At 39.3% G+C, this 24624-nt stretch overlaps 1 long non-coding RNA gene across 1 annotated transcript; it reads left to right on the top strand.

Moving 5' to 3' along the window:
- Positions 1-2980: 2980 nt before the first annotated feature.
- Positions 2981-19787, top strand: LOC143439572 (uncharacterized). Its single transcript, XR_013107734.1, has 3 exons — positions 2981-3281; positions 17853-17997; positions 19047-19787. It is a non-coding gene; the product is annotated as an uncharacterized LOC143439572 (long non-coding RNA).
- Positions 19788-24624: the final 4837 nt, after the last annotated feature.

The following is a 24624-nucleotide window of genomic DNA, read 5'->3' as shown; positions in this document are numbered from 1 at the left end:
TCTGTCAGTATAAACAAGTTTCCTATGAGAGGTATCCCTTGATCACACATAGATAATTGGAAACTAAACTGTCTACTAGAAAAAATAATTACCCATGGAAGATGAACTCCTCTTTCTCATGTCTTATTAAGACTGCTTGGGGGGTGCTGGAATCCCAATTAGACTGGTAACCTCAAAATTAAAGTCAACAGGGTTGTCTTCACTAAGGGTAGCAGAATTTTTTGCATTCCAAGCAATTCTGCTTTTCCACATTCCACTCAGGGCTGCCTGTATTTTGGCTTGGTGCCTAATTTATTAAATATGTGTGAAGAAATATTACAATAGTGAAGTTATCCACTATAAACACTGCCTAGGCCTTTATATATTTGTACAATTTAGTAGGCAACCTGCATCATAATAATAGCATTAGTTACAAAGCATTAAAATGTTACTAGTGCCAACTAAGCTATATTCATAAATATATATACATATATTCAAGGAAGACATTGTCTCTACAGGACACACAGAAGAATGGAAGTACTGAGTGAGTGGTCAAGCTCTCCCATAGAAAAAGCGAGCATTTCAAAGAGCACCACCCTCCTTTTCAGAAAAGGGTTAAAAACCGATGGAGCAGTAAGAAGCATGAGAGTGCCACTGTGATTGTGCCATTGTTAACATCTGACACGCTTCACTTAGATTCTACTACATGTTGGTGATACGCTTCTGTTAACCCCCTGAGGTTTTTTGAGCCCATTGTGTGCTATATTGAGAACTTTTACTGTGTGTGTTTGTGTCTGCACATGACAATTTGGAAACCAACGGAGGACCTTGGGTTACTCTCTGCACTATCAGTTTATATTGAATTTGGACCTGACTGGTTTTCAGCTCTTCTCTTCCTGCTCCTCTAGATTTCAGACACAAGATGGTCCAAACTCAGATCCTTATTTTCACACAGTAAGCATGCTTACCCACCAAGCATCTCCTAGAACCTTCCCTTGAGTTCTCAGAGAGAGTCTACCTAATCTCCCTAGTTACTCTCTGCAATTTATCATCCAGAAGCAAAAATTCAACACTTAGGCATCAAAATCCAAAATCTTTGTCTCAAACTAAGGCTAGATTTGGTTCTGCTACAGGCCTAGGGCTTTTATTTCTCCAATACATTCACAATGAAGATTTTAAAGGACATTGTGGGCAGTTCTGAGATTTAAATGGACATGAGTTTTTAATAGGGTAATAGATTCAACTTAACAATAACTGGGGAATTTTCAAATAAATATATGAGATTTCCTACTCATAATTTTGAGGTAGCTTCAATAGGTAAGATGAATATACATTTATTTTTACCCTAATGAAAATTTAAAAGGAGGATCATGGAGAGAATATTGCTCGGAGTTAGAGTTGAAAGATTCCAGGGCATTTATCACTCACCTGGGGGTAATACGATTTTTCTAAGATCTACAAAATAGTGGCTTTATTAAAGCTCTTCATCACTGCAGCATTTTCCTGTGCTCCCCTTAGAAGGCACACCCCCTAGGGATCCTAATTGGGTGAACTTTCAGTCTCCCCCCCTCCCCCCGCGGCTCTGAATGAAAAAAAAAAAAAATGAGTTCCAGTGTACCTGGTACCCCAGGCTTTGCAGGCAGTACTACTACCTAGCTTGGGGGGGGGCGGTGATCTACCATGCTCTGGCTGCAGTGGCTTGTGAGGTCTCCACAGCATGGTGACTGATCATGCAAAGTGGGGAAAGGAAGACAGGATACTATCTTTCTCAACCTGCAAGACTGAAACTAGTCAATCGAATGGCTTGTATTTATTACCTACCTGCTACAGGAAACCCAATATGTACTGGAAAAAATATCAACCAATCTGTGAAGTGAGCAAGTGGAACAAGCTTGCCTTTCTGAATAGTGAGTTGGCACCCCAAGATGGAGATAAATCTGGTCTCAAAAGTAAATAGTGTTTCTCACATGACTTTTATACAGTAGGCATTTTTTTCTGGCAGAATTGTGCTAGTTATTTAAAGTTCTTTTCTTTCTAATGATATATATTCCAAACTGAAGCCAACCATTTCAAGTTTCTCCATTTCAGGAGAAACTTGATGAACAATTAGTGTCTGTCCAACATCATGTAAGGAATATTCTGTGTAGTTTCTATCCTACAGATAGTTTTCAAAGTCAGACTCATATGTAAAAGATGTCTGCTCTGCCTGTTTGAAGGGCTGGACTCCTGAACCAAATCCCCATCGAGACATTTCCTAATTGGATTGTTGAAAAACATTTTAAAAAAGCCATTCTGTTACTTTAACCTGTCACACCCACCCTTTTGTTGCAAAGGTATTTTTCTCTAGAAGTAATCAGGTTTTCACACTCAAAAGCAACTGCTATCAAGCATTTTGCTTGATATCACGTATTCAAATATCCAAGCATGAAGGCAATGTGGGTAAGAAAGGGTTAGGACACGGATAAATTTACAAACACAATGGTTTGGAGCAGTCAGACTTATGGTGAAAAATAAATTGAAAAATTTTGGCAGAGCATGAAATCAGAGAATCAATTTTAGATTTTTATATATGAGCCTAGGCAAGTAGCAATGTCAAAGCAGAATAGTGATGCGGCTGAGGTGGGGACTCTGAGATGAGCAAAATGGAAGGGATGGCCTTCAGCCAAGCAGCCAGTTCCTGTGAAGTGTGAACCATATGAGGACAGAAAGCACAGACAGCCATGTGGAATTTATAATCCAGTAAGATCAAGTGAGGCTATTGCATGCTGTGAGCCAGGTGATCTGAAGGAAAGAACTAAGCCATGCACTAAGGGCTATCAAAGAGTAAGGGATCATGGGAAGAGCACTGTCTGTCTAGTACAGGCTGGCTCAATGGGTATTTGCCAACCAATAAGAACCATAGCTCTGATTCCTTAGAATCCACACAAAGTCAGACATAGTAAATTATACTGGCTGGTTTTTTGTGTGTGCGTGTGTGTGTGTGTGTGTGTGTGTGTATGTGTGTGTGAACTTGACACAAGCTGGAGTTATCACAGAGAAAAAAGCGTCAGTTGAGAAAATGCCTTCATGAGATCCAGCTGGCATTTTTTCAGTTAGTGATCAAGAGGGGAGGGTCCCTTGTGGGTGGTACCATCCCTGGGCTAGTAGTCTTAGGTTCTATAAAAAAAAAAGCAAGCTGAGCAAGCCACAGGAAATGAACCAGTAAGTAACATCCCTCCATGGCCTCTGCATCAGCTCCTGCTCCCTGACCTGCTTGAGTTCCAGTCCTGTCTTCCTTTGGTGATGAACAGCAACGTGGAAGTGTAAGCTGAATAAACCCTTTCATTCCCAACTGGCTTCTTGGTCATGATGTTTGTGCAGGAACAGAAACCCTGACTAAGACAGTAACACAAGTCTACTATTGTGTACTGATTTTTTTTTTCTCCAAGTACTAAGGCCAAGCTTGGAGAGCACATAGTCAGATAGCTGTCTGCAATCCAAGGGATGCTCACTTACTAAATCCCATTTCTGCTTTCTTGAATTTAGACTTACCAGCCTCCACTGCATACAGAAAATAATTTGTGTTGTTGTTGCTGCTGCTGTTGTTGTTGTTGTGCTGCTGCTGTTTCTGTTGCTGCTGTTATCTCTCATGTAATACATCTCAAGTACAATTTCCCTGCCTCCGTTTCTCCTAGTGCCCCCTTCAACCTCCCCTTTACCTTAGATTCATTTCTCCTCCATTTCCCTTCAAAAAAGAGCAGGACTCACAGTAATATAAACTGAATATGGCACAACAAAATATAATAAGACCAGGCTCAAACCCTCGAATCAAGGCTGGGTTGTTTCAAGTGTATCCAGTATGTTGTATGTTGTTATAAAAGCATAACTAGACTACACCATGCCAGTTGGTGGTTTCTAATGGCAGAGAAATACTCTTCATCAGGATCTTGACTAAACATGGAAATCAACTAAAAAGCAAACCCCTGGAAATCTTGGGAGGTATTCAAATTAATTAAATAAAATATGATTAAGTAAAGTAGAAAATCTCACTCTAATGTGCTTGTTACCTTCAAGTGGCAGCCAGGATAAAAAGGGGAAACTGCTTTGGCTGGCTTGCCTTCACACTCCATGGCAGGTTCATCTATTCTGCTGCTGCTTTTACTATATTCTTTCACTGCTATGGTACTTTGAATGAGAATGGCCTCCATAGGCAGACACACTCTAATTCTTAGTCCTCAGTTGGTGGAACTATTTGGGAAGGACTAGGAAGTATGGCCTTGTTAGAAAAAATGTGTCACTGAAGGTGGGTTTTGAGGTTTCAAAGCCCATGTCATCCCCAGTTAGCTCACTCCACCTCACATGTGCGGATAATGAAATGAGCTCTCAGCTGCTGCTCCAGTGTCATAGCTGCCTGCCTGCTCTCATGCTCCCTGAAATGATGGTCATGGACACACTGTCTGAAACCATAAGCCCCAAGAAACTCCTTTTATAAATTCCCTTGGCCATGGTGACTCTACACAACAATACAAAAGTACCTAAGACACATAGTATTAGAACTAGGTTCTTTAGGCTTTTATTGGATGCTAAAGAGCCTTTCATGAGTTTTCCAAATCTTCACCACTACATTGGGATTGCTGGATTATCCAGACTTGTGGACTGAGAAACTACCAGAATATAGCCTCTCTGATGTGAGACAGCCATTATTGGACTATGTGAACCATATTCCTTAAACAAATCTGACAATTTCTCTTTAATATATGATCATTCTATCTATTCTGTTCTTCTAGAGAACCCTGACTAATATAGATGGATAATTGTACATGGTTGAGAAAGATACAAAACAATGAATGATTTGTTTGAGGAGATCAGCAGTGAAGTCAGTCAGGAGCAATAGAAAAGGTGAGACCCAGAATCTGTAGAGCCATCGTCAACCTGCCAACAATAATACATGACTTTGAGTGTTTTATACATTTCATCCCAGTGAGCCTAGGTAACTTCCTCGTCTACATGAATGCATTCTTCCTAGTGTGTGGGAAGAGTGGCCTGGCAAAAAGTATATCTGAGGATAGAGCTTCATTGTGAGCTGGAGGGATAGGCTTCAAATAGGTATTTAAACAAGGCATTTCAACAATCTAGGTGAAATTCTGTATTATTTTAAAAGGAAAGTAGAGATAAGTGGGAGATGTGTTCTAAAGGAGAAAAAATGACAGAAATTGTTGGTTGATTGACATGCATCAAAAAATGTAGGGATGGGACTGTGTTGATTGTAAGTGCTGAGGCAGTCTATTGTTAGAAACCACGTGTGCAAGAAAGCTGAAATGTATCAAATTTGACTTTAGAGTGAAGTCATAGCAGCTATGGGAGGAATTTGAAATTGCGTAATTTTTATAGTTCCAAGTTCAATTTGACAGACATGATGGTTTTGAAAATGACAGTCTTTCTGTTTGACTTTCCCACTACCAATGATTCAGAGTCCATCATACCTTCTTCCAAATTGGCCAGGAGAACTCAAGCAGAACCCAGAGATATACCTTTTACACTTCCAAAGCAAAGCAACTGCGATTGTTGAATGTGACCTTTGGAAGCAGTTGCTCTGCCTTCCGGGAATCGTGATTGATTTCCCACATCACCATAGGTGAAAGCCAATTGCCCAAGAGCTGAGATTGATGGTCTATCAAAATGCAACAGCTTTTCCGGAGAGAGTCTGCAGCTGAGCATCGCAGGTGCTGATAAAGTGCTTGCTTATTCCCTGCCCCTAAGGTGACAGTGCAAATGTGTTCCCTTTGTGCTTGTTGTAAAGTGATAATGAATCTCAGTGGTATGGTAGCTTCTTGTCAGAGTTCAGAGCACTTCTTAGCAATGTCCCCTTGCTCTGTAATTCTGTGTTCCATATCACAATATACACTCTCCACAGAAAAATCATCTCTCTCTTCTGAGAACTAGAGTAAGGGACATATTCAAGGTCTTGGAGAATGACAATGGATAGACTTTAATATCAAGGAAGGACAGTCTATTCTTAATTAATTTATGTGGTGTCTGAAATGATTGTGACAGCACACTTTGAGAAATACTCTGAAGTTCATGAATTGCACTTTGTACATACTTAGAGGAAGGTTTTGGTCCTCAAATATTACTATAGATCATTCCTGGGGTCCTATTTCAAATTGATAGACAAGAAGTACATTCTCCAGGTGAAAAACAGAATGCTATTATACTAACAAATGAAACTTTATGCTAAAGCATATATTCTGCCTATAGAAGTCTGAGTGGAAAGATCTGTTCTTCCTCTTTTGAGCTGAAAATAGTCATGTTTGCAGACCTGACTCATCCTAGGAATGCCTAGTCAGTTTCAGAGTGAAATATAGGAATGAGGGTAGCCGAGTCAGCCTCAGTGACCTGCCTGCCTCTACTTCCTGAGATCAAGATTATAGCCCTGTGCCACCATACATTCATTTCCTTTCCATGAGCTGTGGGAGTCAAACTTTAGTCCCTGGGGCTTGCAAGGCAGGCTCTTTGCTGACCAAGCTGTCTTCGATGGTGCAAGTTTTGAATTTGCTTAAGAAACCTACGAAAATTTTATGTGAATTTTTATGTTGAGTCAACTTAAAATACAATCTTAAATTTTCATCTCGTTGAACTGCCATTGTCTTTTATTATTTGTGTAGTGTCACATCGTCTTTGAACTTAGTAGAATCTGTTAAGTCCTATTCCACAGTGGCCGTGAAGGGGAAAGAGCTAGTAAAAATCTGAGTTTGTGCTGGGAACTAATTATTTCAGAATGGAAATCTAAATTGAAAATGATAACATCTTAAAAATGTATGGTTATCCTAAGCTCAATAATCTTAAACTGGTCCAACTCCAAGCAAGTACCTGACTCAAAGAGAGGTAGATCGTAGTATCCAGATCCTAATGATTATCCTTGGCCTAGAGTAAGAGTCTGTCATTGAGCTGAGAAGCGTAGCCCTAAATGACTGGATGTAGCTAAGGTCACAGCTACAATCTCAAGGACAAGTTGGAGTATCCACCTGCAAACCAGTCCTGAAGTATATAGAGCAACCATGATGGTGTTGAGGGAAACTTAAGACATGACCTATGAACCCAGCTAAGATGTTCGCTAGAGCAACACTGGGGCTTTGTCTTTGTATTTAGATAAGATTGGCTCTAGAAACTGTGTAGAGGACAATCGGATGAATATATTCATCGTGCATTGTGTAGAATGACTAATATTTACATAACTGGTGGGTGCCACCAAAATGTGAAGCTCATTCCCTACATGCATTCAGAAGTATCTGGTGATTTTACATAGGTTGGTAGAAAACAATCATGAGAAAGTGGTATATAGCAAGAGCCAAGGAATACTGGAAAACAAGTCATTGTATAAAAAGAGAACCACAGTCAATTTTGCCCTTAATCAAGCTTTAAATGTGATTAGTTAGGAAGAAAGTTAGAACTCAGCTTCAGAGCATCCTATCACTTGGACTTGCCTCATGTCCTTACCCTTATCTAAGAAAGAGCAGATTGTGAGTAATCGCATCAATGCCAGGTACCATTGTGGGATAACAAATGAAGCCCTACATTCCCATGAGTTCAGAGGACAAAGTCAGATGGTCAGGGTCAGGACCATCAGTAAAACCTAGTGACTCTGGTCACAAGCTGCTGTCTTGTCCTCAGCCCCCACTACGTTCATTCATACTCTGGTGCCAGGGTCCATTCTGGAGTAATACTTCTTTAGGTAAGGTCATGGAAATATCTGAACAGGAATCATGGGCTTGTTACAAATTTGCTTAATGCTAGACCTCAGCTGGTATCCGTTAGGTGGGAAGATCCAAATGAACAGCCTGACAAATTACTGGTTTTATCAGCTAAAAAGTGATTTCTAACCATCATCAAGCACGAGGACCCCTGCACATTCATGTTTAGACTAATTGTAGTTCAATCATCTAATGGTGTCTAGGTGGCTCACAAGCAGGTCCACCAGTGGCCTTTATAGCACCATTTTCCTGGCTTGTGGGAATAAATACTCGGTTATGCTGAGATATTAGCTCCTTTGGGTGTTAACACTTTAGTGAATTTGTTGCTCCTGGCAAGACTTTACTACTTGGCTTTTTTAATTGGAAAATAAACTCCCACTTTCTGTCGATTCTTAAAGTCTATCTATCCTGTTCGGAGTTTTCACAGCCACCTCAAGTAAAACTAGGTAATATTCTTCTCTGCTGCAAAAGGACACTTTATGTGACAACTTGACCAGAGTCTAGAGGGCTTGCTGGCATCTGGTTACAGTGAAAGGATGTGTTGTGAGATCAACATTTAAAATCAGTTCACTTAAATGAGTAAGTAAAAAATAAACAAAAAGTAAAAAAAAAAAAAAAAATCAGTTCACTTTACCTAAAGCAGATGCCTCTTCACAATGTGAGTGGGGTTGTGAATCTGTTACAAGAACTTCAGAGCACAGACTAGGGCTCCCTAAAGAAAGATGTCTGCCCCAAGATGGTGACATAAAGACCCCATCTGTGTTTTCATCGTGGTGCACAGACTCAAATGTTTCAGGCTTTCCAAAAACAGAGTTCACTTAAACATTCTCTTACTTTCTCTCAGTCCCATGATTTTAACCCAAGTCCCCTGCATTTGAGAGTCCACACATTTGACTGCTACCCCTACTTCTACATATGTACAAGCATGTGTTCATTCATGTGCCTATTTACCCATGCATGTTATATGTTGCAATAATAGTACAATATCATATGTAGCTGGAAAGGGAAACATGTATCTGTATGTGTGTACATCAAACTTGTGTCTGTGTCCTGTCTCACCTGGAGGGAGAGTTCAAATGTGTCACAGGCTTCAATGTGTTGGTTTTCAAAAGTCCATAGTGAAGTGTCTCTCAAATGAGGCACAGCTCACCTCAGTGTACTGCTGCTGTTCTTTTGCTTCCTTACAAACACAGCTGACAGGTTGAACTTGCCTTTGATTGGGAAATCAGAGTGCTGGCTTGCTGTTTAACCTTTTGATTGACTGTGGATCATTTCAGAATGAAAGGTCTTTACTTCCCAAGTGGCGTTTTAATCAGAGGTGATGGTGAGATGAATGTGAAGATCATTTTGCTGAGAGTCCTCGAACAAGCTGCTATGCACAGTAACATCATTTTATTTTCTGGCTATTTTTCTTTTTTTCTTTTTCCCATAAGAACTAATGGTATAGTCCAAGCCTGCAATTCACCCTGAATCTCAGACTGTCCTCTCAGAAGCTACAACAATGCTTAGAGCACAGGCATGCACTACCATCCATAACCCCACAATAGTATCTTACACCATATAGAACTTTATATTTTATGAATATAATACCCATACAAAAATCTATGCTCAGTCAATATTAGCTATTCTTAACCATGAACACAAACCTATAAGGTAGTTGTTAAATGTCCAGATGCAAAGGTAGGTCAAAGGGATTAAGGGAAAAATTTATGGTCATAAAGCAAATAATTCAAGGATATAGACATGTGATTGCTTCATGATCCAGTCATTCAGTGATTGGAGCAAGTTTTTAACCCAAGTCCCATTCATTTGAGAGTCCACACATGTGGCTGCTACCCCTGTTTCTACATGTGCACAAACATGTGTTCATTCATGTGCCTATTTACCCATGCATGTTATATGTTACAATAACAGTAAAATACCATATAGAGCTGGAAAGGGACACATCCAAAAGGTGAATAAAGGGTCCTGTCCTTTTTGGTTCCTTAGCTGGTTGCCCAAGTGTTTATGACTCCACTCTAACTACAGTGCCTGTTTCATTTTGGTCCAATGGTGGGTGTCAGAGAAAGCACAGGTCACTGAAGTCCAAAAATAATTCTAGAATATGCTTTATGCAACATTCTTGTTTTAAAAATGTCTCTTGCCAGGGCTGTTTAATGTGACACTGGGGATATATCTGGGTGGCTCTATTTCCTTCTTGTATTCTCCCTAGAACAGGGGTTCAAAGAAATCCTAACACTAGCAAGGCTTGGCCACAGGAGGAAAGGATGAACGAGAGTGTTATAGGAAATGGCTGTACTGACATCCACAGACTTGACCACTGAAGATTAGGGCCAGGGGATGACGTTCAGTGAGCCTAGCGTGTATGGGAAGGTCCTGAGTTTCATCTCCAGCACAGAAATAAGCAACCATAGGATTTAATGGTTCTATTCTATAAGTTAAAAGAAATCTAGCAGTGAGATTGAGACAGATAAGAGAATTAGAGCAGACGTGGATGAAACTACACAGCCATGGGGTTTGGTTTGGGTTAGGGCTTAATCTGAAAAATATATGTTTTCACACCTGAGGACCTGAATCCAATCCCCACAGAATTCACATATTAAAAAAAAATTTTTAAAAAAGAGGTTGTCATTGTCATTGTGCTGTTTTTTAAATCCATGTGCCTATGAGGAGGAAATAGGCAGAATCATGGGCTTGCAGGTCAGCTTACCTTTCATCTATATTGAATTCTAAACCAATGAGAGATCCTATCTCAAAAAATGGAAAAGAAAAAAGAAGATAGATAGATGATTGATTGATAGATAGATGATAGATAGATAGATAGATAGATAGATGACAGATAACACACAAAGTATGACTCCACTCTAACTAATGTTCTTCTACATATATACCTATTCACAAATAAATGTAACACACATGCATCTACAAGAACATGAATATGCCTATTCATCCACACCATTACACAAGATTGGTTGAGCTGAAACAAGACGGTACACTTTATACATGGTATATGTATCTTTGCTGACTGAGTGATCAGATATCAGTTTGATTACTTTTTTATAAATAAATACTACCTAGGATCTCTAGAAACAAGTTGTCCAAGGCAGGGTGTAAGAATATAAACTATCTGAAAGAAAATCAGTACCTGGGACAGGTCAGTGTCGACGCCTTTGTTTTAATTCGTATCCAATCTCTTTGTCTCATGTAGCCTTGGGATAAATAGATGACCTTCGTGACAAAGGAAGGCACATAAGCCCACAGGCTCCAGTGACAGAGAATAATGTGTGGTCTCATAGATGGACAGAATCATCTGCACAGGGGATAGTCTTGTGTTTGCTGAGCAGCCTGTGTCAGCTGTCAACTTCCAGAATGCACTTGAGGCCTTCAGGTGTCTCTTAGCTATGTGAGTCCCTGATACCCTCTAATAGACTGTTTTCTGAAGAACTTATGATAGTCAGGTACTTCTTATAGACTGCAATCAGGTACTTCTTATAAACTGCAATCAAGTATCCCAACAGATACAGTGCAGGGAAACTGAGAGGGATGGGAAGTGAATGGGAAACTTCATACTTAGCCCTCACTGACAGTAGAGCCAAGGAGTTCACAGTACCGACCTCCAATATCTTGTTTGTTTTTTGATTTTTTGTTTGTTTTTTTGTTTTGTTTTGTTTTGTTTTTTTTATCTATTGTAGCAGGTTTGCCTGACACCATCTACTGAATAAACAGCACCAGACCCACCATGCAGTTGGCTCCCACAGGGGTAGCAGAGGTTCCGCTTGGAAGTCCACCAGCCTGGTTTTCATTGCCTGGAACACTAGATTGCTTATTGACTCTGAAATTGGAAAATGTTTATTTGCAATTGAAATTAGAACACAATTTAACAAAAAGGGCTTACCAGCCTCCACAATGACCTCCCACACACCTTTAAGGCTTAATGAGTGACTTGAGTTAGGGAAAGCATAAGTGCAGATTTTGTGCTGGCAAATACTCCCATCTGTCCACTGGGACCTACATAAACCGGCAGCCAGTATTAGGAGAATCCCTCTTGTTAAATTGATAACACTTCCACAGGCCACTAGGGAGCCAGGTAATTGTGACAGTATTTCTGGGCTAAATTCCAATCATTGCCACTGCAAATCAGAAGCAATGGAAAAGATGTCTTCAGGCTTTATATATTTATATAATTGTATTATCTGTGCTACAGAACAGGAGTAGGGAGAAAGAAGGAGAATTAAGATCACAATGAAATTGGTAATGCCAGATTTATTCTCAATATCACTTAATGAAATTGCATCAGTATTTTAAAAGCTAATGTCTTCTACTGGCCTCTTCACTAACCTCTACTTCAGGGTGTTTTTAATCAGCAAACTCAGAAAACTACAAGAGAAGTGTTGGATATTTCTGTATAAGGCTGGATGATGGGCACACTAGAAAAGATGGCGAGAAGAAAGAAAACAATGGATGCAAGAAGGTTTAGGAGTACCACTCATGAATTGTTCTTCAGTTCCAAATTTTACCACTTATTTCTAGCTTCTGTGATAATGCTAATTAAAGTCTTTAGTAAGATTGACTAAGAGGTTCTCTCTGAACCTCAAGCTCACCAATGTGGCTAGACTGGCCAGACATCCAAGTCCTGCTATCCACTGCCCCTATCTCCTCACCACTAGGGTTACTGGTGTGGGCCACCATATCTGCCATTTTATTTTAAAACTCGGAATCCAAACTCATATCCTCACACTTGTACAGTGAGTACTTTATCCACAAAGCTGTCATCTCAGCCCTGTAAATACATAAAGTAAACATTGTCAATGATGGGCAGTGATGGAGGGTGTTCTTGCAGATGGAGGGCTTCTCTGTCTGTACTGGAGCACTGTTGTTCTTTCTACCACATGTCTGTCAAAGATGTTGATGAGAGACTAGAGTAGTTCCATCTACTTTTAGGGACACCCAGTTGTTTGGATAAAAACCCTAATCAGACCCTCTGATGATGAACCCTGATTTATATAGTTCAACCATTTGCCTTAGCCATCTAAATATCATCTTTTGCTTTCCTTTTACTGGTGAAACCTTGGAAATTTCTCAATAAGTTCACTGAAATGTACCTCCAAGAATGATTAAATCTTAACTCAGCAAGGAAGAACCCTTCCATGCCTGTTTCTTATTCAGGAACTCTAATTCAGTCCTAAAAAATTCTTTAATGTTTTTTTAAAAAACATTTCTAGCTTCCAATGATTCAATTCCTGGTATACCATTTAATACAATGTTTTATATTAAATTCTCCCTGAGTGGTTTTTCTCCAAACTGGAAGCTAACTGGTTTAAAAAAATGGTAGCAGGAGTTAGTTCCTCAAAGACAAAATTACACAATGGCTTTGATCAAGCCCTTGTGTTAAAGTTTAGTGTTGAGCTTCTCAACAAAGAGAAATCAGATAGTAGTAACCCACACCATACGACATTATCATTAATCAAATGATAGTCTGCAGTTGATTGACTGTGATGTGAAGACAACTGAAACTGGTGCCTCGAGAGCCAGGCAGTTGATGTGCTTGATTTCCCTGGTTATGACAGTCACTCCAAGGACCATGACTTGGGATTGATTTTTGTAATGCACTTGAGTCCTTAGAATGTACTGACACTCTCAGTCCTTTAGCCCTTGGGCAATGTCACCACTTGAGAGCTAGAGAACTTCTGTGCCCATTGTGAAAGGGGATCCTCTCATGAAGCTTAGAGGTAATACATCTGAAAATAAAACAACCACTCAGTTTAATGAGTTCCTAATCTAGAAGTGAAATTTTCAGTCTCTCCAGATCTCTGGAGTGAAATTTAGGATATTGATTAGGAAATGATAAATACTGAAATTTCTGGAGATTCTGGCTGAACCCACACAGCCAAAACTTTCAAAATTCTATATCAAGTTGAGCACTTTTTGTTAAAAATTAGATTCTTCTCTGATGTCTGAAAAATTATTTAAAATCTTATGGCACTCTTAGCTTGAGCAGAAGCCTTAAAAAACTGTTTTTATTTTCTGAACACACACACACACACACACACACACACACACACTGTACTCTGTTGCCCTAGACCCATAATTAAAGCCATGTCTCACCGTTCTCCAAAGGCCCAGGGCACACAGAAAAATAAATACTCTAAATGTTTGTAAGGTTTGCACAGGACCTGCATGAGGATTATATAGGAGGCAAAATTCAAGAAATGTGTCAAGGATTGGAGTCTATGATTGATACAAATGATTTCTCTTAGCCAGAAGAAAGGTGGTGGTAGGCAAGAGGGATATATAAGTAATCAAAATTATTTGACTCACATATACTTAGCAGTAGGCTAATTGATCATAATCCTCCCCCCCAAATTAAATAGATTAGTAACTTACTCAAGTGTTTTAAAACAGATATAATAAATTCTAGATCTGGGACAAAAAAGCCTGATTTGAGTAACCACAGTAAAGAAACTGAAGTTCTGACATTAAGCTATGAAGACACCTCTACTCCAAACCCTGCATTGAAGGAAGTCAAGTAGCCATGACAAGTGACCTTGAGCCAATGCTGCAAGGATGTACAATAAGCAGAATTCCAAGAACATATTTTAGAATGCACTGAGACCACAGTAAATGCTCAGACTTCTGGGGGATTGTTACATAATAGTCTTGAATTGATGGCTGTTCTTGAGGACCTAAAATACTGTGATTAGCAGTATCATAGTCAAATAAAAGATGGACTTGCTTGAAATACAACACACAGTAGATTTTGTCTGTTTTCATGTTGACTCTAGAAGCAGGGTGTGAGGGTCAGTATGGAAGGAAAGACTCAATAGAAGCCCATGAAACATATCTCACTGCCAGGGTCATCAGCAGAAGCAATACTTGGGTCTTGAGAATGTGAAGAGATTAAATCTTCCATCAAAGATTTTGAAGAATCATCAGTGAGGTTACTTGTCATATCCCCTCCAACTCTTCAGAGTTATCTTTGAGAATGACCAGAAACTATAGCAATGTACACAGATGGTGACTTGAAAACTCCTGCTGTTTCTTTCGTATTAGCTTACGGAAACTCAGCATGAACTCAGGCACTTAGCATGCAACTATTGACCTGAAAACCACCCTTTTATACACGTTCTCAGGAACACATAATGGAGTTCAGTCACCAGAGTGAAACACTGTTGGTGCAAACGGCATACCTTAGCATTCTTCATCAGAGTACTGTCAGCTTTTCTCAAAGGGAACCTCAGCTGTCTCCTTCAATCAAATCGTACACCAGACCACAGTATAAATGACATTACACTCCTTATGTCTGATAATGAGAATTTAGAAAACTCTATAGATCCTTCAGTAAGACATGTATAAAGTAGGAATGGGAGAGAAAACTTACAAACTTCAGGTACCTGATACCTCAGTGGAGTAAATAATGGTTCACTCTCACACAACATGTCAAGATATAATCATTCCAAATGAAAAGAGAAGGGACTCACATTCTTTTACCTATCAGGGACACCATCAGTGATAGTTGACAGGTATTCTGGAATAGGAGACTCAATTTCTAAAAGATTTTGTGTGCTGTTTCAACCTATAGACACATAAAATTCTGTCGGTTTTAAGTGAGGATGAGAGCAAGAGAAGACTTAATGCAAGTTTGGGCTGCAGAACCAGACAACATGCTGGTAGTCTTTATAACAGATAAATCAATAACTGAGCTAACAGACCCAGTAATACCTAAAGTACCTCTGATAAGTAGGAGCATGATATGGGGGAATTTGCAGCACCAAATAGTAGAAAATCAACTATTTTCTTTTCTTTTGGAAGCAAACCCAAGCTAATTTCTACAGCTAATACTTTTCCTCATGATAAAATACTTTCTGAATTGATGTTGTGCATTTGTAGAAACTGAATGCCTACAGAGGGCATATGACATGGCCATGAGACATGAGCTTTTCCTGATAAACTAGAATTTTCTGACCTACTTACTTATGAGGGTGGATGGCTGCCACAGCAAGCTATTATTAACTAAATGTCACATTCAGAAGGCCAAGCTCATCCAGGGCTGGAAGTCTGAGTAAGAAAATAGCTCAGGCTCCTTCAGAGTGAATTCTTTTGCCCTGACTACTCTGCTTTAATTCATGTCTGTGGCCTCTGAGGATATTCTTTATACCCAAATTTCAGGAAGAAGAATTTGCAGCAACATAGGTCTGGATGACATGATAGAACTAGCAAACCAAGAACAACTGTTCCAGCCCAACAACTGGAACAACTTTTCCAGACAAGTTTAGAATCTTGTTTCATTCAGAGAAGATTCTAAAACAATGGTTCTCAGCCTTCCTAATACTTTGACCCTTTAATACAGTTCCTCATGTTATAATGATCCCAAACCATAAAATTATTGTGTTGATACTTTATAACTGTAAGTTTGCTACCATTATGAATAGTAATGTAAATATTTGATATATAGGATATCTGATATGTGACCCCCTCCAAAAGGTTCATAAGGATCAGGTCGAGAACCACTGTTCTAAAGGATAGTGCTGAAGAAAACACTATCAGTGTACATGATTTCAGAGTGCATTTAGTTGATTTCTCTGTCTCAGGAAGTTAGAAAAGCTAACAGGAGCACAAATAAGTGAGTGACATCTGTAGAAGAGGTTTCATGGTTACCCAGATCATGACAGTGCTTGTGTTTATGTGCATCTTCTGAAGCAAAGACTCTTAACAGCAATTTTTGTATAGGCAACATGCTTTCATAACATGACCTCTCTCTAACCATATTAGTGCTTGCTACCTGAGCCAAAAACCAAAATAACCAAAGTAACAAGAACATGAGGATTCAGCTATATCAATATCCTTTACCAAGAATGATCTGCCTAATACCCTGTCTACTTTGCCAAAATCAACTACTAAATCTGAGCAAAATTTACTCCCTATGGGTGACTAGTGAGCTGTCTTGAAAAGACATAAATATTCATCTTATCTGGAAGAAATGTATCTTCTAGACTTGCTGATTGTGCCACCATACTCCTGTTAGCTACAGCACCCATGCCCTGAGAGGATGCTATAACCTCCTACCATGGAATTCTATACTGCATTGCTACTGGGGAAAGGACTCTTTTCTTTGCAAAGCAAGCACAAACATGAGCTTATTCTGTGTCATTAACTGGTCTTGCTACAGGTGACATCACCTAGAACCAGATGGGCTTAATGGGATGAAAACCTGCTTATGAGAAAATCAATTACTACATAAGTTGGAAGAATTCTAAAAATGATAGTATTTTTTTTACAGGATAAAACTATGTGCTTTGAATCACACACTGGAGTATAACACTAATTCTCCAACAGCTAGATTATGTGTCCCAGGAAACAATAAAAGGAGGCCCCTTTTCATTAGTACCATTGCAACTCCCTCACAAAATTATTTTCCACTGTGTTTTGATGTCTTTCTATATAAAGAAAGAATGTTACATTATGGACAAATGGTATGCTCACTGAATCAGAAATGTCCATGTGAACTCTGAAGGACCTCTTAGTACTTCCATGCCCAATATAAAAACTTAATAAAAATGACACAAAGAGAGCTGGAGAGATGGCTCAGCAATTAAGAGCACCAACTGCTCTTCTAGAGGTCCTGAGTTCAATTCCCAGCAATCACATGGTGGCTCACAACCATCTGCAATAGGATCTGATGCCCTCTTCTGTGTCTGAAGACATTGACAGTGTCTTCACATATATATAACATATATATATATATATATATATATATATATATATATATATATATGTGTGTGTGTGTGTGTGTGTGTGTGTGTGTGTGTTATATGTTATTATATATATTCACATATATAACATAAATAAATAAATCTTTAAAAAATGACACCAACAAAAATGCAGGTTAATAAATAACTCAGACCTCTAAAAATTAATACTCAAGTCATCCTACCAAGTAAATAACCTCAACTAGCTAAAAATTTTTTTTACAAATGGGGAAGATACGCTGGTGGGAACAAAAAGAAATAATTAAAGACTGACTAGATAACTTCTGACCAGTTACAGGATTAAAACTTTAATATTTCTGAATGCCCCCTTTTTGTTTAGTGCATATATTCATTTGTATGTGAACTATTTTTTTCTGTGACATCTTTTAAATGTTAGATACACTCACTGTGGATTAAATTGAAAATGTACTTTGAAGACAACAGAACAGTCAGTCAGTGGAGCTGTTGTGAGATGAAGGAGTTATTATATCCAGCGACGGTTAAAATGACTGTTGGAAATGTACATCTCACGTTTGGAAAAGGTGAGAATTTGGAAAAGGTGAGAATTTGTCAGAATAGCTATATCTCATTTGAGCAGAAATGAAAGCTCAAACATGTATAGAAAGGGACTGTGTTACTTACATCTCTCTATTTTGTGACAAAACACCTCAAAAAAAAAAAGCCACTGAAGGAAAAAAATATGTTTGGGCTCAGACTTTAAGAAGAGATGAAATGCATCATGGAAGTGATAGCACAGTGGGAAGGGAATGCAGTGCAGCATGGTAGTGAGGGCATGGTGGCATGGGTGTGAGGTGGTGAATCACAGTGCAGCATGGTAGTGAGGGCATGGTGGCATGGGTGTGAGGTGGTGAATCACAGTGCATCGTGGTAGTGAGGGCATGGTGGCATGGGTGTGAGGTGGTGAATCACAGTGCAGCATGGTAGTGAGGGCATGGTGGCATGGGTGTGAGGTGGTGAATCACAGTGCATCGTGGTAGTGAGGGCATGGTGGCATGGGTGTGAGGTGGTGAATCACAGTGCATCGTGGTAGTGAGGGCATGGTGGCATGGGTGTGAGGTGGTGAATCACAGTGCATCGTGGTAGTGAGGGCATGGTGGCATGGGTGTGAGGTGGTGAATCACAGTGCATCGTGGTAGTGAGGGCATGGTGGCATGGGTGTGAGGTGGTGAATCACAGTGCATCGTGGTAGTGAGGGCATGGTGGCATGGGTGTGAAGTGATGGTTCACATTCCATTGGAAGTAAGGAAGCATGCTGTGCCCTCCCCCAGCCTTGAACAGGCCTGAAAGAACTTGTTTGCCACAAGACTTTAAGGACTTAGGTGGAGTCATCTATTCTCGCTGCTGGTACAACTTCCTACAGGAACTTAGAAGAATAGACTGCCTGCTGAGCTTGCCTTGCTGAAACAAAGGACAGGTTCCTTGGACTATAAATATATTATATATATATTATATATATAATTATATATATATATATATGATGCATATTAAACTTTGAGCCTTGATCATTTGTGTTGGTTTCATGCTTCTTTCACACCTCCACCCCTTTTTTTATTTCCATCCCTCCTTTCAGGTGAACCCAGTTTGTCCATGGCTGCTGAGTGACTACAGCTTGGAAAAGAAAGCATGCTTTCTCTCTCACACTGCCTCCTCTGTTTTGCTCAGTCCAGGAGCCCACGTTCAAGGCTACTCTTCCTACTTCAGTTCAACCTTACTGGAAATACCTTTGTAGACAAAGTTTATTTCATGCTAAACTCAAATCTAGTTAATTTGACAATAAAGGTTGGTGATTATAATTCTACCCCTTATCAATTTGACATCAAAAGATAGTGAAGAATGAAAAATTATAAAAATAATTTTTATAGAATATATACATACATGGATGTTTTTTAAGTTCTTTTAGGGACATGGAAACTTTTCTCTGAAACAAGCCAGGCCAGTTTCAGGAACTGGCTGTAAAGAATGAAAGTCATCTGGGTGGTAAAAACACAATGACAGGGCTGTGGTTCTATGGCTGGAGCTAGTGAGAAATAGTTAATAGATAGTTGACAGGGTAGGGCAGTGACATGGTAAAACCACATTTTTGAGAAAAATGATTGTACTGAGTAATTTCCATGGCTATTAACCTTTTAGGGTGGGTTTCTCTGGAATGTTTCACTATTCTTATGTTATGTATCCTTGACAACCCCTTACCCCCTCCTCACTCCCCTGGTTTGCGGTTTTCCTCTTTAAAAGACCCCTTAGCCCGCCACTCGAGGTCAAACTCTTTTCTTGAGAGAGCTCGTGGTTTGACCTTGGCTGGCCAACTTCCCTAATAAAGCCTCTGCTGATTGCATCCAGGTATGGTTTCTTGTGATCTTTGGGTGGTTGTGATTTCCTGAGACTTGAGGAAGGGTCTCCCGAGTATGGGGGACTTTAAAAATGCCCCTCCCTGGCACTAAAGTCTCATTTTCATGTCATAATGGAAATGCAACTCCAACTCTGAATTCCCTCTTACTCTGTGCAGTCCCAGCAATTCTCACAAGCCCAAAGCACATTTGGAGAAGCAAGAAAACTTTTTTTGTGATACTTTTTATATTTTTATTACATTCATTTATTCTCTCTCTCTCTCTCTCTCTCTCTCTCTCTGTGTGTGTGTGTGTGTGTGTGTGTGTGTGTGTGTGTGTGCGTGCGTGCACGCGTCCGTGAGTGCCACAGTATGTACTGGAAATCAAGGACAACTTATAAGGATTGTTTTCTTCTACCATGAGGGTCCCAGGAATCAAACTCATGTCATCAGAGTTGAAGGCACTTGTCTTTACTCACTGTGATGTTTTTCCTACCTTTCTTTTACTGAAAATAGTTTTTCACACATTATATTCTAGCAATAGTTTCCTCTCCCCCAACTCCTCTGAGTCCCTCCCCACTTTTCCTCCCAAGCTATCTGAATCTACCAGTTTTGTTTGTCATTAGAAAACAATATTTTAAAAAAAATCATCCAAAGAATAATAAGATAATATTAAATAAGAACAAATAAATCAAAACAAGACAAAACAAAAGAAGAAAAAGAGCCAAAGAAAGAACAGAAGAAATGCATGTGGATGCAGAGACCTAAACACTGGCACACAAAAGAATCCCACAAAAACTCAAAACCAGAAGCTAAAATGTACATGCAAAGGACCTGTATGGTAAAACTATTTTTTTAAGTTGACTCTTGGATAAGCTACAGGCCAGAAAACCAGGTAAGCTGCACACAGACCTCCTCTCTTTTCCACCATACCCAATCTCTCAGCCTCTTCCCTAGCACAACACCAGCAGCAGAACCACCCCCTCTGTCTCCTGTAGACCCCCTAGACTATCTCCCTCCTAACTGCCCTCTCCCTACTCAGTTGATTTCAGTCTCCAACTCCAGCAGGCACTTCCTGCTAACCCACAGCCCACACTTGGCAGAAAGACAGGCAAGCTGCCTGCAGACCTCTCCTCTCTCTGTTTCCTCAGATCCAACTCCTCGGTCTCATTCTCAGCTCTGCAGCAGAACACCTGTGGCAGCCTTTCTTTCCTTGCTGCTCCCATTTCTTGTGGATCCTACAGATCTTCCCCTTCTAGCCTTCCTCCTCCAAGCTGTTGTTTTGTCCCAGACTCCAAACCAAACTGGTATCCACTCCTCTGAGGAATATGGGGAAGGCAGACCCTCCCCTCTCCTAATGCTCCTGAAAGCCAATCCCCTCAAACTCATCCTAAGTAATGTAGCTGGAAATCTGTTGTGGTTGCCATTTTCTCTCTGACCACACTCCCTAGAAATCACAAAGACCTTCTTATCCAATCTTCCTTTCCCTAATTTATCCCAGTTACCCAACCTCCAACACCAGCAGGAATTCCCTGTGAACACACCAGCTGATCAGGCCAGAAAACAGGCAACGTATAGCCATACCACTGTCCAAAACTCTAGAGAGGAAATAGAAACCAAGGAACAAAACATCCACTCAACAAAGACAAATTCGGGAATCAGCACATAGAGCCTTAACCAACCCAAACCCAGATGCAGTGGCACCAACTTAAAAATGCAATCAATAACAGCCAGGGTTTTGTCTCCACTAGAGCACAGCTATCCTACCACAGCAGGCCCTGAAGATTCCAATGTAGCTGAAGCAAACGAAAAACATCTGAAAACAACTTTTATGAATATAATAGAGATACTTAGAGAAGACATAAAAAATACTTTAAAGAAATCCAGGAAAAGCACAGTGTAAGGAAATAAATATAACTGTTTAAGACCTGAAATTGGAAATAGAATATTTAAAAAAAAAACAAACTGAAGGAATTATGGAAATGAAAATTTTAGGAACTCAAACAATATCTACAGGGGCAAGCATCATCAACAGAATACAAGAGATGGAAGAAAGAATATCAAATAATAAATGATGTGTTGATAAAAAGATAAAGAGAATACATTTTGTGGAGGTGTGGGGGAAGGGGATGTTTCAGCGGGCCCATGCCAAGGCATCCCTTTTCCCTGAGAGACCAGCCACACACCTATATAGAGTTTATTAGGGCATGGGGAGGGGATTAGGAGGGTAGTAGAGGCAGAGAAAGGCAGAGAGGGAGAGAATAGAGAAGTAGAGGCCAGCCATGACCACATGGAGAGAGAGGGTAGGGAGGAAAGGGGGAAGGGCCAGGGGACAAAGGGACCAAGAAAGCAAGAGCAGGAGAAAAAGAGCAAGAGAGAGAAAAGGGAGCAAGCAGCCCCTTTTATAGTGGGCCGGGCCTATCTGGCTGTTGCCAGGTAACTGTGGATGTAGGGTTTAGACAGAATGCTAACAATAAAGATACAATAGAAGAAAAGGATACATTGGTCAAAATAATGATAAATCTGAAAAAAAAAAACAAAAAACAAAAAAAAACAAACCTCCTGACACAAAATATCCAGGACAACATCTGGAACACTAGGAAAAGATCAAACCTATGAATAATATGTATAGAGGAAGGAAATAAAATACAGATCATATTTTCAACAAAATCATAGAAGAAAATTTTCCTATCATATAGAAGATGCCTATAAATAGAAGCATACAGAACAACAAATAGGCTGAACTAGAGAAGAAAGTTCCCTTGTCACACAATAATCAAAACATTAAACAAACAAAACAAGGGAAGGATACTAAATGCTGCGAAGAAAAGGACCAAATAACATAGAAAGTCAGACTTATTAGTATAACATCTGACATCTCAGTGGAGACTATGAAAGCTGGAAGGGCCTGGACTAATGTACTACAGACTTTAAGAGACCAGAGGCCAGCCCAGACTACTGTATCTGGTAAAATTTTAATCATCATACAAGGAGAAAATAAGCTATCCCATAATAAGAATCAAATTTAAATAATATCTATGTACAAATTCAGACCTACAGAAGGTACAAGAAACAAAGCTCTAACCTAAGGAGGTTAACTACACTCATGAAAATACAAGAAATAAATAATCTTACAGTATCTAAATTAAAAAATCTTAGCATACATACATACATACACACACACACTCACAAACACACACTCAGACACCACCACTGCAGACAACCAAAAAACATCAAAAATCAACAATCATTGGCTATTGATACCTTTAATATGAATGATTTCAAGACCCCAATAAAAAGACACAGACTGACAGATTGGATATGGAAACAAGATCGACCCTTTTGCTGCACCCAAGAAATACACCTCATCGTCCAGGATAACCATTATCTCTGGTGATCACTGGGAAAAAAATATCCCAAGTAAATGGACCTAAGAAACAAACTAGTTTCACCATTTTAATGCCAAAAAAAAAGTTCAAAGCAAAACTAATTAAAAAAGATAGGGAAGGGCACCATATACTCATCAGAGGGAAAAAAAATCCACTGAGATGACATTTCTTTTCTTTTCTTTCTTATTTTATTGGATATTTTCTTTATTTACATATCAGATTTTATTCCCTTTCCAAGATCAACGCCCTCAAAAGTCCCTATCCAATCCCCCCTTCCTGCTTCTATGAGTGTGTTCCCCCACCCATCCACTACTCACTCCCACCTCCACACCCTCGAATTCCCCTACACTAAGGCTTTGAGCCTTCCCAGGACCAAGGGCCTCTCTTCCCATTGATGCCCCACAAGGCCATCCTCTGCTGCATATGTGGCTAGAGCAGAGTTCCCTGAAAAGGTTATAAAATTTAATTTATTTTTCAGTTCTGAGGAATAAACCCAGGGCCTTACACATGCTAGACAAAGGCTCTCCATCCCAGGCCAACACTAGATTTGCAGGTAGGTTTAGACTTAGAAAAAAAACAGAGCAGATATTGTCCTCCTCTGTGCTCCCACCGTGCATAGCGCATATTGGTTCTTTATAAGTAACACATTGCGATGTCACAGCTCATAAATCAGCACTGGTACATTATTATTAACCAACATTTAATGTTTCCATACCTTTTCTTATTTGTAACTAATTGACTAAACTCACATTTCTGTACCGCATCAAATTTAGCTGTTATGTCTTTTTTAGAGTTCTCTTGATTGTGGTTTCTTAGACTTTCTTTTTAAAAAGTCCGAAGAATTTTAAGGACTATTTTAGGGTCCTCATTTATTAGGATTTTAAAACTTGTTTTCTCATGATTAGATTAGACTGTGGTAATCTATCATATAAACAAACTGAAAGGAACAAAAACTATACATTCATCTCATTAGATGCAGGAAAGGCCTTTGACAAAATCTAACACTCCCTCATCATATGGTATATAAGTCCTGAAAAGATTATGGATAAAAGGAAGAGGAACATACCTAAACATAATAAAGGTAAAATACAACAAACCTATAGGCAACATCAAAGTAAATAGAGAAACTCAAAGCAATTCCTCTAAAATAAGAAACAAGACAATTTTTCCCACTCTCTTCATATCTATTCAGTATAGTACTTGAAGTTTTTGCTAAAACAATAAAACAACTGAAGATCAACGGGATGAAAATTGAAAAGGAAAAAGTCAAAGTATTGTTATTGTAGAATATATATATATATATATATATATATATATATATATATATATATATCTGTAACGATTCCACCAAGGAATTCCTACAACTGATAAACACTTTCAGTAAAGTATCAAAGATACATGATAAACGAAAAAAAAAAAACCACCACACACACAAA

Source organism: Arvicanthis niloticus, chromosome 27 (genome assembly GCF_011762505.2).
Source record: "Arvicanthis niloticus isolate mArvNil1 chromosome 27, mArvNil1.pat.X, whole genome shotgun sequence".
Classification (NCBI taxonomy): Eukaryota; Metazoa; Chordata; class Mammalia; order Rodentia; family Muridae; genus Arvicanthis; species Arvicanthis niloticus.
This window is presented reverse-complemented; position numbering and strand designations above follow the sequence as displayed.